The 13922-nt window shown below is 40.5% G+C and overlaps 1 long non-coding RNA gene across 1 annotated transcript in view; it reads right to left on the bottom strand.

The window, feature by feature from the left end:
* The window catches only part of LOC146763910 (uncharacterized), a 242467-nt gene that overhangs the window by 25513 nt on the left and 203032 nt on the right, over positions 1-13922 (bottom strand). The window contains exon 3 of the long non-coding RNA XR_014951715.1: positions 1-13922. This exon is cut by the window's left edge and continues 25513 nt beyond it; it is cut by the window's right edge and continues 32167 nt beyond it. This is a non-coding gene — a long non-coding RNA (uncharacterized LOC146763910).

The raw sequence follows: 13922 nt of genomic DNA, 5'->3' as shown, positions 1-13922 counted from the left end.
GGGAGACGTGAATGCTAGCCCAAGAAGGTAGATCTCTTTGTTTGTATATGCCTTGAAGATAAACACGTGCAAGAAACAAACTCATCCCATCTCAGAAGCAGGAAGACAGTCTCCTGACACACAGGTGGTGTGGCAGAGCCACAGCCCCTATCTCACTGCCACCTTCCCCATGCAGGTTGCTGCTGTCTGTGCTGAAAAAAAGGCAGGCCCAAGGCTGGCTGATGTTGGCTTCTGCCACCCTAGAAGAGTTCAAAAGAGCACACAGGTGGGCATGAATACTTATCCCCACCCAGTGTAACACATACCCTTCATGGACATCGCAGATGGATTCTGCAGATAAAATCTGTAGGAAGGACAGCACCAATAAAACTACCATTAAATCAGCAGTTAGATTGCTTCAACAAACTTCCCACTTTCAGTTCTCTCAAGGTCCTCCTAACTGCATGCAGCTTGGAGATGAGGTGTCTGGAGTTTTCATCTTGGGGTCTCTGTTGCCACTAAAACTTTGTGACAGAATTACAGCTGTATTAATTACAAATATGAGATTATCAAGATCTATATCTCAAAATTAAAAAGGAACTATATTAAGCTCTTATCCTCAGTATTTTTTTTTCTTTTTGCCTGGACAATCACACAAGAAGAAATTTAAACTTGCTTTATTAAACACTGATGTTTAATAAAACACACCATTTGTATGTTTTTTGTAGATGAATCCTGATCTGTGCTTCAACAGCCTGACCTCAGATTAATATGGTGCTCAGGAGAAAAGTAATGTGGTTTACACAGTAAGAATATGTAATTATATCCCTGTCGTTCCAATGTGTGGAGTTACCCCCATTCTGATGTTTACACATTTCCATTTCCCTGTTTTCTTTCACTCTCCAGTGGTTACAAAGTATTTAAAATTGGATGAAAATGAACTGCTATTTATTTCCTCATTTATTATGGCTTTCATTATTCTATTATCTGAAAGCTTTGTAAACATGCAATTATCACCCTGATGACACTAGAGGCTATTATCCTCTTTTCACAGCGGAGGCTGAGAGGAAAAGAAGTAAAAATATGCTTAATGTGTGCTGTTTGAGATAGGTTTGACCTCTGTGGTGTATTAGAGATTTGTGTCATACACAACTATGAGACCCAGGCCTAGGTCAATATTAATTCCCAAGAGCTTGGCATACTTAAAAACCAGACTATTAGCTCTCAAAATTGATGTTCTCAAGGCAAGGCAAAGCAAGGCAAGGCATGGTGCAACCTTCACACCTTTCCTCTAAACCTGGCAAGCATTGTCACATTCTGAGCTTACTTTTTCATCTATCAAGAAGAGCAAATGCAAATTCCTGCACCCATAGCTGATTCAGCCTTGATCAACATTGCCTTTATTCTCAGTGTTACTTGGTACATCTCTGTTGCTTCCTGGAGTAGCTGAGGGACTTCTTGTGGTTGAAGGAGGCATGGTAAGAGGGTAATTTTAGCACCCGAAAGAGCAGTGCCACTGCCTCCACCTTCATTAGCTCACTAGATGAGGCAAGAATGTTAGAAATAATTTGTATCTCTCAGGGTAATGGCCAAGTAAAAACTTAAAAAAATGTAAGGGAGATAAACTCCTCCAAAGCCTGTTGATTTCCTTAACTGGCTTTGGGGAGAAAAAAGAGCAGGCCTTCAAAAACACTAAAGGGAGTAGTTTAACCCATTACTATATTTTCTGATTATTTGTCCAGGATCAGCAGGTTGTTGTGTTGTGAAGGCCTTGCCCCATATGCTTTGGGATATTACTTTGACTTTACTTCTGGAGCTGGCATACAGATTGTTACTATTGCCTTATTAAACTTGGTCACCTGAAGTAAAGGTACTTCGCTTAATGGACCTCAGATCTGATCCTCTGTATCAGTAGTGAAGGTCAATTATAAGCAAAAGAAGAATTTCCAAGGAAAGGCTCATAAGATTGGAATTACTTGCATACCAAATACTTATGGAGAAGAGAAACAAATCACGCAATGATGATTCCTCACTATGCTCCCAAGTGTTTGCAACACTGGGAATTTTATATTTGCTTTTGAAAGTTCCTCATGCTTTCCCCACTGTCTCAGACTCACAGACTGCATTGATGCATCACTTGAAAGTTGTGCCAGCAACTGAAACACCAGTTCAGTGGCACCAGAAGGAACCTAGGGTGTGCTTCTCCCAGAAACCCTGACAAAATTCTTTATTAGTAACATTCCTGTTCTTCCTTCAAAACATGGCACCCTGACCAAAAATTACAGAAGTATCCTTGTGCTATGAAGGTACCCAACCTGGCCACAGCAGGATGAACTGCAGGCAGCACTGTCTATCTGGTTTCCAGGTGTGCCTGTGTTATATTGTGTTTCCTCAAATGGAGAACTCTCAGTTTGTGGTTATCTGCCTTTAGGCTGTTCTGGTAGCTCAACACTTGTAACCTATAGAAGTGTAGAGACCTTTCATGAGAAGCATAGAGAATGAAAATAGCTAAACTCTCAAAATGTGGGACAATATTGTGCCATCTAGATGCTGTCAGCACCTTCAACATTTTATAACCTTTTAAAACCAACTCAGAGAAGAACGCTTTTTGCAAGGCACAGTAGAGTAGTTAATTGTTTTTCTAATAAGAAATGGCAAATCTGTGATTTAATGAAAATGGAATTTTCATTAATGAAATATAAAGAAATTCCCAACTGAGAAGTGTAGATAAAGAGATTAAAATTTTGGATGTTGTGTGGTACCATCTCAATTTCCCCTGAAAATGCATCCTTGGAGGGTAGATGATGTTTATATTAGAATTCAGTCAAACTACATAACTACACGCTCTTATTCCTTGTGATTTCAGTCTAATTGTCTGATGGTTGACCAAAATAAGTGTTTCCTTCTTCATCCACACATTATTTTAAAGGTTACAAATAAATCTCTTTATAGTGTGTCCCAGATTGAGAAGCAAGATTTATTCTATTCCCGTCTGTATGGCAGTTGTCTTCTGTTAAGTGAGCAGTTTTCTTTATCTCTTCCACAACCAAACCTCTCTCAGGGGAGACATCTGCTGTTAATGGTCTATTGAATGTCACTGTGTGTGTGGTAAGAACTGTAACACACCACTGGGAGATGCTCTGCCCAGAGGGAGGAGCCAAGCATTCCTACCTGGATATAATCTTGGATATACAGCTTTTCCTGTACTGGATTTCCTAGAGGAACAGCTGCTTCTTCCACTGCAGGAAGATTACACCCTTTTCTACAGGATCACTGGTCTAACAGAACCACACCTGCCTCTCCAGGAGGACTGCAGCCATAATTCCCAATTGGACTGCTACCAAAACCCTGTCCAGCAGGGTATCAGGTTGTATTCTGACTCTGTCAGTGTTGTTTTGGTTCACTTCACTGTTCATTTCATTTCTTAAAAAAATTTCTTCCCTAATAAAGAACTTTTATTCCTGCTCCCATATATTTGCTTGAGAGCCCCCCTTAATTTCAAATTTATAACAATTTGGAGGGAAGGGGTTTACATCATTTTCCATTTCAGGGTAGGCTCCTGCCTTCCTTAGCAGACACCTGTCTTTCCAAACCAAGACAAGGGGAGGCTGTGGCATGTCAAAAAAGGTCAATGGTTCATTATGATTAAGAATTTAGGTATAAGAAAAAATTAAGGCTAGCAAGTTTCCAAGCAGTCTCAAAGGATGCTTCTTCAATGTCCATCACATAAATATTGCAAAGAGTATCCTTGAAGTTTGTTAAGGCAAACACTCATCGTTACATTGCCATTTGTATCAGACCAGCTGTGTGTAAACTGTGAAGAATCCACTTTTTTTTTTTTTTGTGGTAAGTATGCTAATGTTTGAACTCAGAACCTTTTCATATTTGTACAACTAGTGTTCTCACCCTCTGAAGGAGGACCTGAAATCTTTGCCCTACATAACTAACCTCAGTTCTAGCAAAGGCTACCTTAAAGGCATCACGCCTTCCAGAAAAACCAAACATCTGGCTTGACTTCTGTCATTTCACACACCAGAATTTCCAGTGATGGCAACATCATTACATGCTCAAGAATATGCATTGCTTCTGCTAAAACTCCGTCTACTTTTAGTAACTACTTGAAAACTGCAGCTTTCTTTTTACTCAGAGAGAAACAATATTTGAGAGCTTTTGACAGGATCTGTAGAATGTAGAGGGGCTTCAAGTTGCAATTCTTGCCTTGCCCCAGGATAGAAAATATAGATCTACATAACTATAGTTGGTACTTTTGTATCAGAGGAAAAAAAAAAAGCGTTCTTCAAAATGGGTTTTGCTGACATTTTTTCCTCACCAGAGGAAGGAACCCTCCCCCCTTCCTCCTCACATCCATTTCATGCCCATACCTATCTGTCTGTCTATACATGGATGATGAAGAAATTCAGCCACTTACCAAAAGCCCCATAAGCTTTTTCACCACTTACTACCAAGCAGTGTTTACCTAGTTATGTCAATCCTAACTACTTAATCTTTTTTTTTTTTTTGTATGTAATGAAAATACACTGTTGACATTTACTATTGATTTTATCTATTGTTTATTGACTGGATGGTAAAGATTTTGAGGGCCACTGAATCTCTGCTGTAGTGAGTTGTGTCAGTATTTCAGACTTTTCTTTAGAAAGTTTGGTACAGCTAAAGTTCAAATGAACTGCATTGTTCAGTATATCTGTTTTATAAACCATTTATTTTTCTCAAAAAATAAATATACAAACAAAAAAAGTGAGGTCATTTGTAAGGGAGTACCCAAGCTTGCATTTAGAATTGTGGCATTTGATTCTCACAACATGAGAAGATTTCCATTTCCAATAAAGAATAATGTATCTGAGAGATGAGTCTGGGGACATGATTCACACTGCTGGTGGCCTGTATGGAGCTGCTAAGTGTCTGATTTCAGGAGATTTCACATTTAGCTGACACAAGTATGAATTAACAGAGAGAAAGTGATGGTGAGGGGAACCAGGATGGCAAACATGAATTTGCTAAACAAATAAAGCATCTGGTCCTTTAACTATCTTACTGTGAGTCCTGTCACAATACTGGAAGGGCGACCATGTGCCCTTTGGTAGGCTTCAGATTGGTTCCCATGTCAAGCATGAGGCAGTATTTCAATTCTTCCATTTCAATACCTGTATGACCAACTGTCAAGAGCAATGATGGAAGGGACCTTCAGCTATGGACAGGTCTTCAGCAGTGGGATCAAAACACCCTCATAGCTATGGTTACATGGGTCCCCATGTACATGTTCCTGCTCTTCCTGCCTGCAGTGATACGAGTCCTCATCTTGCCCCTCAACTTTGAAAAAATTCAGGGAAATGCTTCAGAAAAAGATCTGTTTGGTAGGCACCTTGGGAGGTCTCCTTTTTCTCTCTGTAATTCCCTGACTTTGTGATGCATTGAGTAAAAAAAACAAATAATTTAATACTAAAATGGTCTGACTGAACAAAATTACAAACCAATGTTTTTATAATTCTATACAAAGTAAATAGTCAGTTTTTCTGGCCTCTATACCACTGTGAGAAGTACTTGAAATTCAATCAAGTAATTTCCATATATATATATAATTAAAGTTCATAGTTTCCACAAGGCTTTGTTTTCTTTAGTTTTTTCTTTGCTTTGGTCAATTTCTCTCTGTAGAACTGAGAACCAAATACTTCTGTAGTGACCTCTGAGACACTGTTTTTGCTTTTGCATATTTCCCTTGCTGGTTGCTAGCCTTCAAATTGCAGGGGCAATAGGGGGGAGGTGGGAAGCAAGGTAGTGAGAGGTATATGTATATTGTTACATAGCTTCATGAGATTTTTTTTTTAAACATATACAAATCCACACACAGAGATCATCACGCGCATTTAAAATCATACAACATGTAAAGAGTCTGTGTGGCTTGAAAGCTTTACCAGATATTTCACTCCCAAAAGATTTACCACTTCACATTAACAGGCTTTCTTTTTTCCACCATGTGTTTAAGCATGTGTCTTGCTGTCAATGCATGCTTACACCTCAGAGCAGTAGAATGTATGTTTTAGGGAGATGGCAAAAAGCTTTGTGAGTTGGTGCCATTGTCATGATGAAGAAGTAGGAAGATGTAGGTGATGGTTCAAAGGCCAGTATGGGCTCCCAGATAAATGACTGGAATTCCCCACATTCTTGAAATAAAAATGTGATTTCCAAAAATGTTAGAGTTCCTGAAAAGCAAGCATCCCACTGAACTGCAAGGTGTTTTATTACCTAAGAGCATTTGAATGTTTTGTCCTGTTTTACTTTTTGATCTTGTTGCTTAACTCTCAGATTACCTGCTCCCTGAGGCTGGTATCATAATTTAGTATATTCCAAACACATTAATCTCTACAGATGTCAGGAAAAGGCAGCATACAAACAAAAGTCTCCTTTCACAGTTGCAGAAGCCTGGGAACGCAGCTGATTGTGTCGGCATAGCTCCCTCTGCTGCTTCAGGATTAAAATATTTTTTCCACCCAGAAGCTTCAATATCAGTATATTGCATCAGAATTCATATCAAAAGCTTCACAAAACAAAATTTTGTTGGCAGATTTTTATCTATAGATTTTTGGATTTAGGAAATCCAGCTAAGAAGTCCTGTTTGCATACACAAAGCATATATGCCAAAGCTGACTTAAAGACAAATGCTTTGAACAGCCTCTTGTTAAAAGTTAATACAAAATCAAACCATGTGCCTGATCCCATCAGATGTGCACTTGAACCTGAAAAACATAATATTGGAAAACACATGCATGGATAAAAATTGAAAAAATGTTTTTGTTTCAAGCTACTAAAAATTATTACAGAAGAAAGAGAGTGCTCTTACAACATTTCACATAATCACAGAACCATGAAATCACTGGAAGGGGAAGGAAACCTTGAAGATCTTTTAGCCCAACCCCCCGCTAAATCAGATTGCCCAGGATGACATCCAGGTGGATTTTGAACATTTTCAAAGGATATGCATCAACCTTCCCCAGGAATCTGTTCCAGTGTTCTGTCACTCCCAAAATAAAGACGTTATTCCTCACCTTTGTATAGAACGAATTGTGTTTCAGTCAGTGCCCACTGGTCCTTGCCCTGTTGCTGGGCACCACCAGGCAGAGTCTGGGTCCAACGTCTGACACCCTCAGATACTTGTTTGCATTGATGAGGTCCCCTCTCAGTTGTCTCTTCTCAAGGCTGAACAGACCCAGCTCCCTCAGCCTTTCCTTGTAAGAGAGATGCTCTGGTTGTCTCATCAACCCTCTGCTGGGCCTTCTGTAGTAGTTATTTGAACTGAGGAGCCCAGAATTGGACACAGAACCCCAGATGTGCCTCACCAGGGCTGAGCAGAGGGTCAGGATCACCTCCCTCAACCTGCAGGCAATGCTCTTCCTATTCCTCAGGATCCCATTGGCCTTCCTGGGCCCAGGACACACTGCTGGCTCATGGACAGCTTGTTGTCCACCAGCACCCCCAGGTCCTTCTCCACAGAGCTGCTTCCCAGCAGGTCACCCCCAGCCTGTGCTGGTACCTGGGGTTGTTCCTCTGCAGGTGCAGGACCCTGAACTTATCTCTGTTGAATTTCAGATGCTTTTCTGCCCAACTCTCCAGCCTGTCCAGGTCTCACTGAATGGCAGCCCAGCCCTCTGGGGCATTGGTCCCTCCTCCTGGTTCTGTGTGTCAGGGAGCTCACTGAGGGTACGCTCTGTCCCTGCCTCCAGGTCACTGATGAGTAAGCCTCAGACTGGAAGGACCACGAGGGACTGAGGTTCCCATCTCCTGACACCTTGAATTTAAAGCCCTCTTCACCAGCCTGGCAAGCCTATGGCTGAAGGTGCTCTTCCCCTTCTCTGACAGACAGACCCCACGAGCCCTCAGCACAGCCTGTTTGTCAGGGTGATTCACGTGGTCCAAGAAGCCAAAACCCTGACTGTGGTACCAGCCTGTAACCATTTGTTGATCTACTAGATTGATTTGCCCTTTCAAACACCTTCCCTTTGACTGTGAGGATCCATGAAAACACTGCTGGTGCTCCAGAGTCCCTTACTGCTGCTTCCAGGGCTCTGGAATCATTGATGCTCCTCAGACTACTCTGGCTCTATCACAGGTGCCCACATGCAACAACACAAGCAGCAGCTGGTAACTAATGGCCTGTGCAAGGCTTGGTAGTCTCTCCATAACAATTTAAGAGGAACATCTAAACTCAACACATTAAAATCAAATATTTTAATTCAACTACCTATCCACATTGGAATACTTCAGAAAATATATGCAAAAAGAAGTTCAAAAGCTGCCTACTGGCCTATTTCTGGATTTTTTTTTTTTTGCTTCCTTCTTAATGGTTTTATTATTACGTAAGAAACATTCCAAGAATTGTTCTATGCAAAACAGAAAAAATCTTGCTTCTTGTTTGCTTTACAGAGTGATCTGCTTCTTTATATTTTTCAAACATTAAGACCTCCCTAGACACTGTAGACTATCCACAAGAACATCTGATGTTTTGTTCTGATATTTACATCCTAGTTTATGTATTACCTTTTTTCTTTCATACCTTTGTTCATCCCAATCCTCTAGACAGACCTTGGGAAACAATTCCATGTTGACCAGTGTTAGCAGCAATATTTTCTGGGGTTTTGTTGCTCCTTAAATTATTTTTGTTTTTTAAAGCTTTTTTTTTTTTAAACACGCATTTTTGGGATAGGAAAAAAGGTAGGGTTTTTACAGTGTTATATAGTTTGTGTTACATAGTTTGTATGAACAAAAGCATGTCTGTAACAGTGCAGTATTTTTTAATTCAGTGAAAGTTGAATTCAAGAAAAAATTAAAAATATTTGTGTGACATTTCTGGATTTTGAATTCTGTCTCCTGCAGGAATAAAGGGCTTGTGCTAGAGTGGCAGTATTTGATACTGCTGAAGAACAGTCCAGTACCAAATTCATGTATTGTTTGTGGAGGATTTTGGCTCTTAGCTGATAGTCTGTAATGAATGAATTAATTTTCTGATTTCTCTGCTATGCTGCTGATGAAGTGACAGTTGCATGAGAGAGCCTGTGCTGCAGGACAGATTGTATAATTATTCAAAACTGTAACTTCAACCTGTAGATCATCATCTTCCCTCTTCTGTCTACTTCCAGCACTTAATGATGAATTGAAGGCTTGGAGTTGAAAATTCCATCTACATCACAAATTTTCTTCTTCTCAAAAATATATTCTGTAACTTACACAAGCCAAGACACAGACAAAACACAAGGTCTTTGGTTCACCATTGCTCTGATCTCAGGGCACCAGGGAGCAGGGAACTGTAGATGACACATGGGAAGGGGAAATCAGGGTGAGATTAAAGATCCACAAAGCACCATGCTCTGCTCCTGCACTTTTCCTGCTGTCCCAGGAGCAGAGCCATTAGAGGTGCAACCAGGAAACAAGCCTTCTGAGGGGTTTCCTTACTGAAGAACTGAATACTAATATTCATGTGGTGCCTAGAGAGGCTACCTGAAATAGAGGCTAGACAGTGTTAAAGGAATAAAGTAGGTATTTATTAAAAAGGCTTCAAAGGATTCACCTTGGGCAGTACAAGGGCCTGGCAGGGCTACACCTAAGACAGACCCAAAATAGGAAGCATGTAATTAATTTTCACACTTTTATAAGTTTTGGTCCATTTAGATATTGGGGTTAATTGTCCAATTACAGCTTCAGGTTGTGAAGTCCCATCGCCCCAGATTGCTCTCCTCAATTCACTGTTCATATTTTTTGGGCCAGAAGCTGCAATGGTGTCCTTGGTTCTTGGGTGGAAAAGGATTGTTTTGCCTAACAAAACTGTGAAGAGAACTTGCTAACACTTTATATGAAGTTCAGAGTTATATACTAAAGTAGTACAGAGTTACGTAATAAGGCAGTAGAGAATCTGGAAAATATGAAAACTAAAACTTACAACATCATTCCCCCCTTAAAGGCATTACAATGTCTTTACCTTGTCAAGTCTCTATTCTAAAGGTCTACTAATATACATATTTAATAATAAATATCTAACAATAGTAACTATCCAATAATATATAAATATCTAACAACAGTAAATATCTAATAAGCACAGTAGGAACCATGGAAGTCTTCTCCAAATCTGTCCATGTATAGCTTGCCTCTGTGCCAATGGTGTGAAGAATGAACCTATGATAAAAGTGAATCCCCTTTCCTATAGTCACTGAGTGATCAACAACAAGCACAAAGTGTTTCCATTGTGAGAGGCAGTAGCAAGGAGTACTTTGTCTTTCCTCTTGCCTCTCCACCTTCCATGCTGGGGATGGGTACTTTTCATTCGTGAGGTGGGTGATTCACAAGGAAATCATTCCAGTTGTGTGGAAACATCACTGCCAGCCCACCTCTCTGGCACTGTTTCTGCTTCTCCCCCTGTGACAATATTGTCAGGTTAAAGCAAACATGTTCGGGAGCAGATGTGGGGGAAAAGAACACTAGGAAAAGTCAATACGCCTCTGCTTTAACTTGTCTGGACAAATCCTCAGCACAGTTGTAATTTTTTTCCTTTTGGTCATAAACATAGTTTGTTTGAAGCCACAGATTTACTTTTCCCCCCACTAATGTAATATAGAAAAGGAAGGAGATTTTCAAGCTAGAAGTCAGTTTCAGTTCTCTGTCCAAAAGTGCAATAGAGGTTGATTAAAAACCAGCCTAACAACCAGGGTTTAGTCATTAGTAATATCATAAACAGAGAGCAATTATTAACATTTAGGTATGAATTACTGATGGAAATTCCCTCCTGGCAAGATCTGTTGTGCTTAAAATGGCTTTTTAGTAATGTAGCAGCACTCAAAAGCATCAAAATAAGCATAGTGAAATTGAAACCTTGTCAAGTACTTCTCAAAAAAATCAGGAGTGCCAAAGTATGCACCATATTTTGACAGGAGTATTCTCATAAAATATTGTGGTAGTTGCTAGTAATTGCATTGAAGTGCAGCATTTAGGATATTGCTGGACTGGTGACATGAAGGTATTAGCAAAATTTGAAGGCCCTGTTAACTTTAAGTTATTTATTACTTTTGAATTATAGCCAACAGCTCTGTCCAATTTGTGTAATGAGCATGGCTGTATATTTTACTCCAGTATACTTTTCTTTCCATGAGATCTCTTTTTCAGTAAACAGCTGATAGAAGATTCTACATGACCAGCAATGTTGTGGTTCCCCCACACTTTAAAACTTCCTGAGTTAGGAGGAACATTTTCTGTAGGTCTGGGTTGATAGCATATACTGTGTTAGACACTAAGAAACTGAGACACGTCTTTTCAGCTTCTCAGTTGCAAAGACATCCTTTGCTCAGTTTATGCAAACAGAAAAAATTTGTGGTTCTTTAACTTTATGGGCTCAGGCCCCCGAGCTTCTGAGGAATTCACAAAATTTTACATTCAGCTTAATTGAGAATATTGTAATGATATTGTAATTCCTCCTTTTTGCAGGACACGGGCAATCTACTGGAACACAACAAGCAAGTTCCAGAAGTCATTCTTTTTAGAGTATTGAAATATCTATAACTGCAGAAACGTGCAAAAAATCCCTCAGCATCTGATTAACTAGTTCTTGCCAGTTACACTAAGAGTTATTGAAATGCATTTGAATTAATTAAATGAAATTAATTCATTTAAGTAACAAACTTCCTCTTGAACTTTGTGTAGTATATGATCTCATGGATGTAAAAAGATCCTTTTACGGCTGAAACCCACATTAGGATGCTGATTTGGTAAAGATACTGGTATATGTCCCTGGGGAGCTCTCTTTCTCTGTGACTGAGAGGAAAAATTTTCTTGGAAAACCAGTAGGTCATCAGGCTAATAAAAGGTAAGAAGACAGGGTAGCAGTGCTTCAGGCCACAGAGAGGACATCCTGAGGAACAGGAAAACATACAAGTTTCGTTTCTCACCATAAAATTCTGCATTACAATGTGTGCACACTGAACAGATAAATGTCCCTTTCAAAGCAGCCCTAATGCAGTTGTTGCTTTCTCAACACTGTGAAAAGGGAAGACACTGCATGCTTTGCTTGCTTGGTAGGAGAATACAGATTCTTCAACCAATATAAAATCATAGACTGACTTGGAAGGGACCTTAGGGATTATCTAGTTCCAATCCCCTGCAGGGGCAGGGGCACCCTCCCCTAAACCAGTTTGATAGAAGCTCCATCAAACCTGGCCTATTGCCTTTGGCAATTTCTTGTTACTTGCATGCCATGCTGCTGAGAGAGATTATTCATAGCCACATTCTCCTGGTCAATAATATGGAGCAGTGATGGCTCTGTTAGGAAAAGTAATTTTCATCAAACAGAAGAGAAAAAGGTTCCCAGGTAGCTGAGAACAGGTGATCATATTACAGACCTGGCCTAAAAATCTAATTTGACAGTAGATGCCCTGGTTGAGACCAGCTGGCAAAGACATACAAGCAAGCCATGTAAAGTTTTTCTCTGCTGTCTTATGTAGTTGTGCTGTAATGGAAGCCAACAAGAGTCATAAAACCTGGGCCAGGGTTTCCTTCACTTCTCTGCTGATAAATGCTAAAGGCATGGCACATCTTCAAACTCCCCAGAAGCATCAGTACACTGTCATTTTGCAATTTCTGTGTATCATGCCATCTGTATGGAATCCACACACTCATTAGCCCAGGATGAAAACAGGGAAAAAGGTGAGTTTGTGTGCCTGCAGGAGAATTGTCACACTCGCAAGTGTCACAGCTCAGATGTGTTGCTATTTTCTTGCAGTGGGTCTCTTTTACACGGCACCTCAGCCAAGGACCTTTTAACACAACCAGCCTCCTCCCTGGGCTTTGGTTTACTGTAATGTAGAAGCTGGAAGGGCTGCTATGAGGAGCAGCTGGGATGAAGATCTCACAAGAGGTGGTTCATGGTAACATCATGTTTTACTGGTCTCTCTGTCCTTGTGCTTTGCCTTACTATCCCTGCTATCTCTGACTTAGCCTCCCTTTCCCAAAAGTGTCAGTGTCATGCAAAAAGTAGTTAGGAAATCCCCATTCAGTACGTGGGGAAGGTGGCTCATTAAGATCTAAAATTATGACTGTGGTGTAGCTGAGAGAAGAAGGCTTTAATGGTGTAGTAGCAACACAGCCAGTACTCCTCCAAGTCCCATTGTGTGAGTGATTCCCTAAAACCATCTACAGAAATAAGCATTTAAAACTTTTGCTGTCTCTTCCAGCCTGAGATACTGACCTTCAGTTGTTCCTGACCTCCTGCTTTTCTTCTGCTAGCTGGAAATGAGTCCTGTACTGCTACCTACTGCTCTGGAGAATAGTTAATGAACTTAAGGGTTCAGTGCAGGCAGCTCACAGACCTCTCTCTCTGCCCTGATAATGAAGCTGCATACTGGAAAAGAACACTGCAGGGAGGAAAAGTAAAAAAAAACATATGCTGGAAGAGGATCCACAGCAGTTTCTGACTCACCCACTCTGATGCCATGTTGGGAACAGTAAGCCAGGACTTGCTGACAAGCAGCTGGACTGTGGTGAGAGGACTGAGAGTCTCCACTGGGACCTAATTACAGAAGGGCCTCTCTGCCTTTTCCCTTTTCTATAACCTGTGATACTGGTCCCAGGGTTACACAAGGAACCAGGAATTAACTAGGTTGGAAAAGACAGCCAACACTGGTCATCCAAAATGGAGAAGTGTTATAGAATTTCTGAGAGAGAGAGGTCATGATTTATGTCTGGAGTGAGAACTGAGCTCCCCAGTCAGACTAGGCCTGATAAGCGCCCTTGGCAGAGCCTCGAAGCCTTTGATGCAGTGAGAATTCAGTAGTGGCACAGTCAGAAATTATGTTAAGGTAACTACAAAGTAATGAGCTATCCGAGTGTGAATTAGAGTAGAGCTGTAGTGTGAAAAGCCTGACCACCTTTAGGCAAAGGAAAACAATGTTAGT

The sequence above is a fragment of the Lonchura striata genome, chromosome Z, assembly GCF_050655825.1.
Source record: "Lonchura striata isolate lonStrDom1 chromosome Z, ASM5065582v1, whole genome shotgun sequence".
Classification (NCBI taxonomy): Eukaryota; Metazoa; Chordata; class Aves; order Passeriformes; family Estrildidae; genus Lonchura; species Lonchura striata.
Note: the sequence above shows the minus strand (reverse complement) of the source record. Positions and strands in the feature narration are given on the sequence as shown.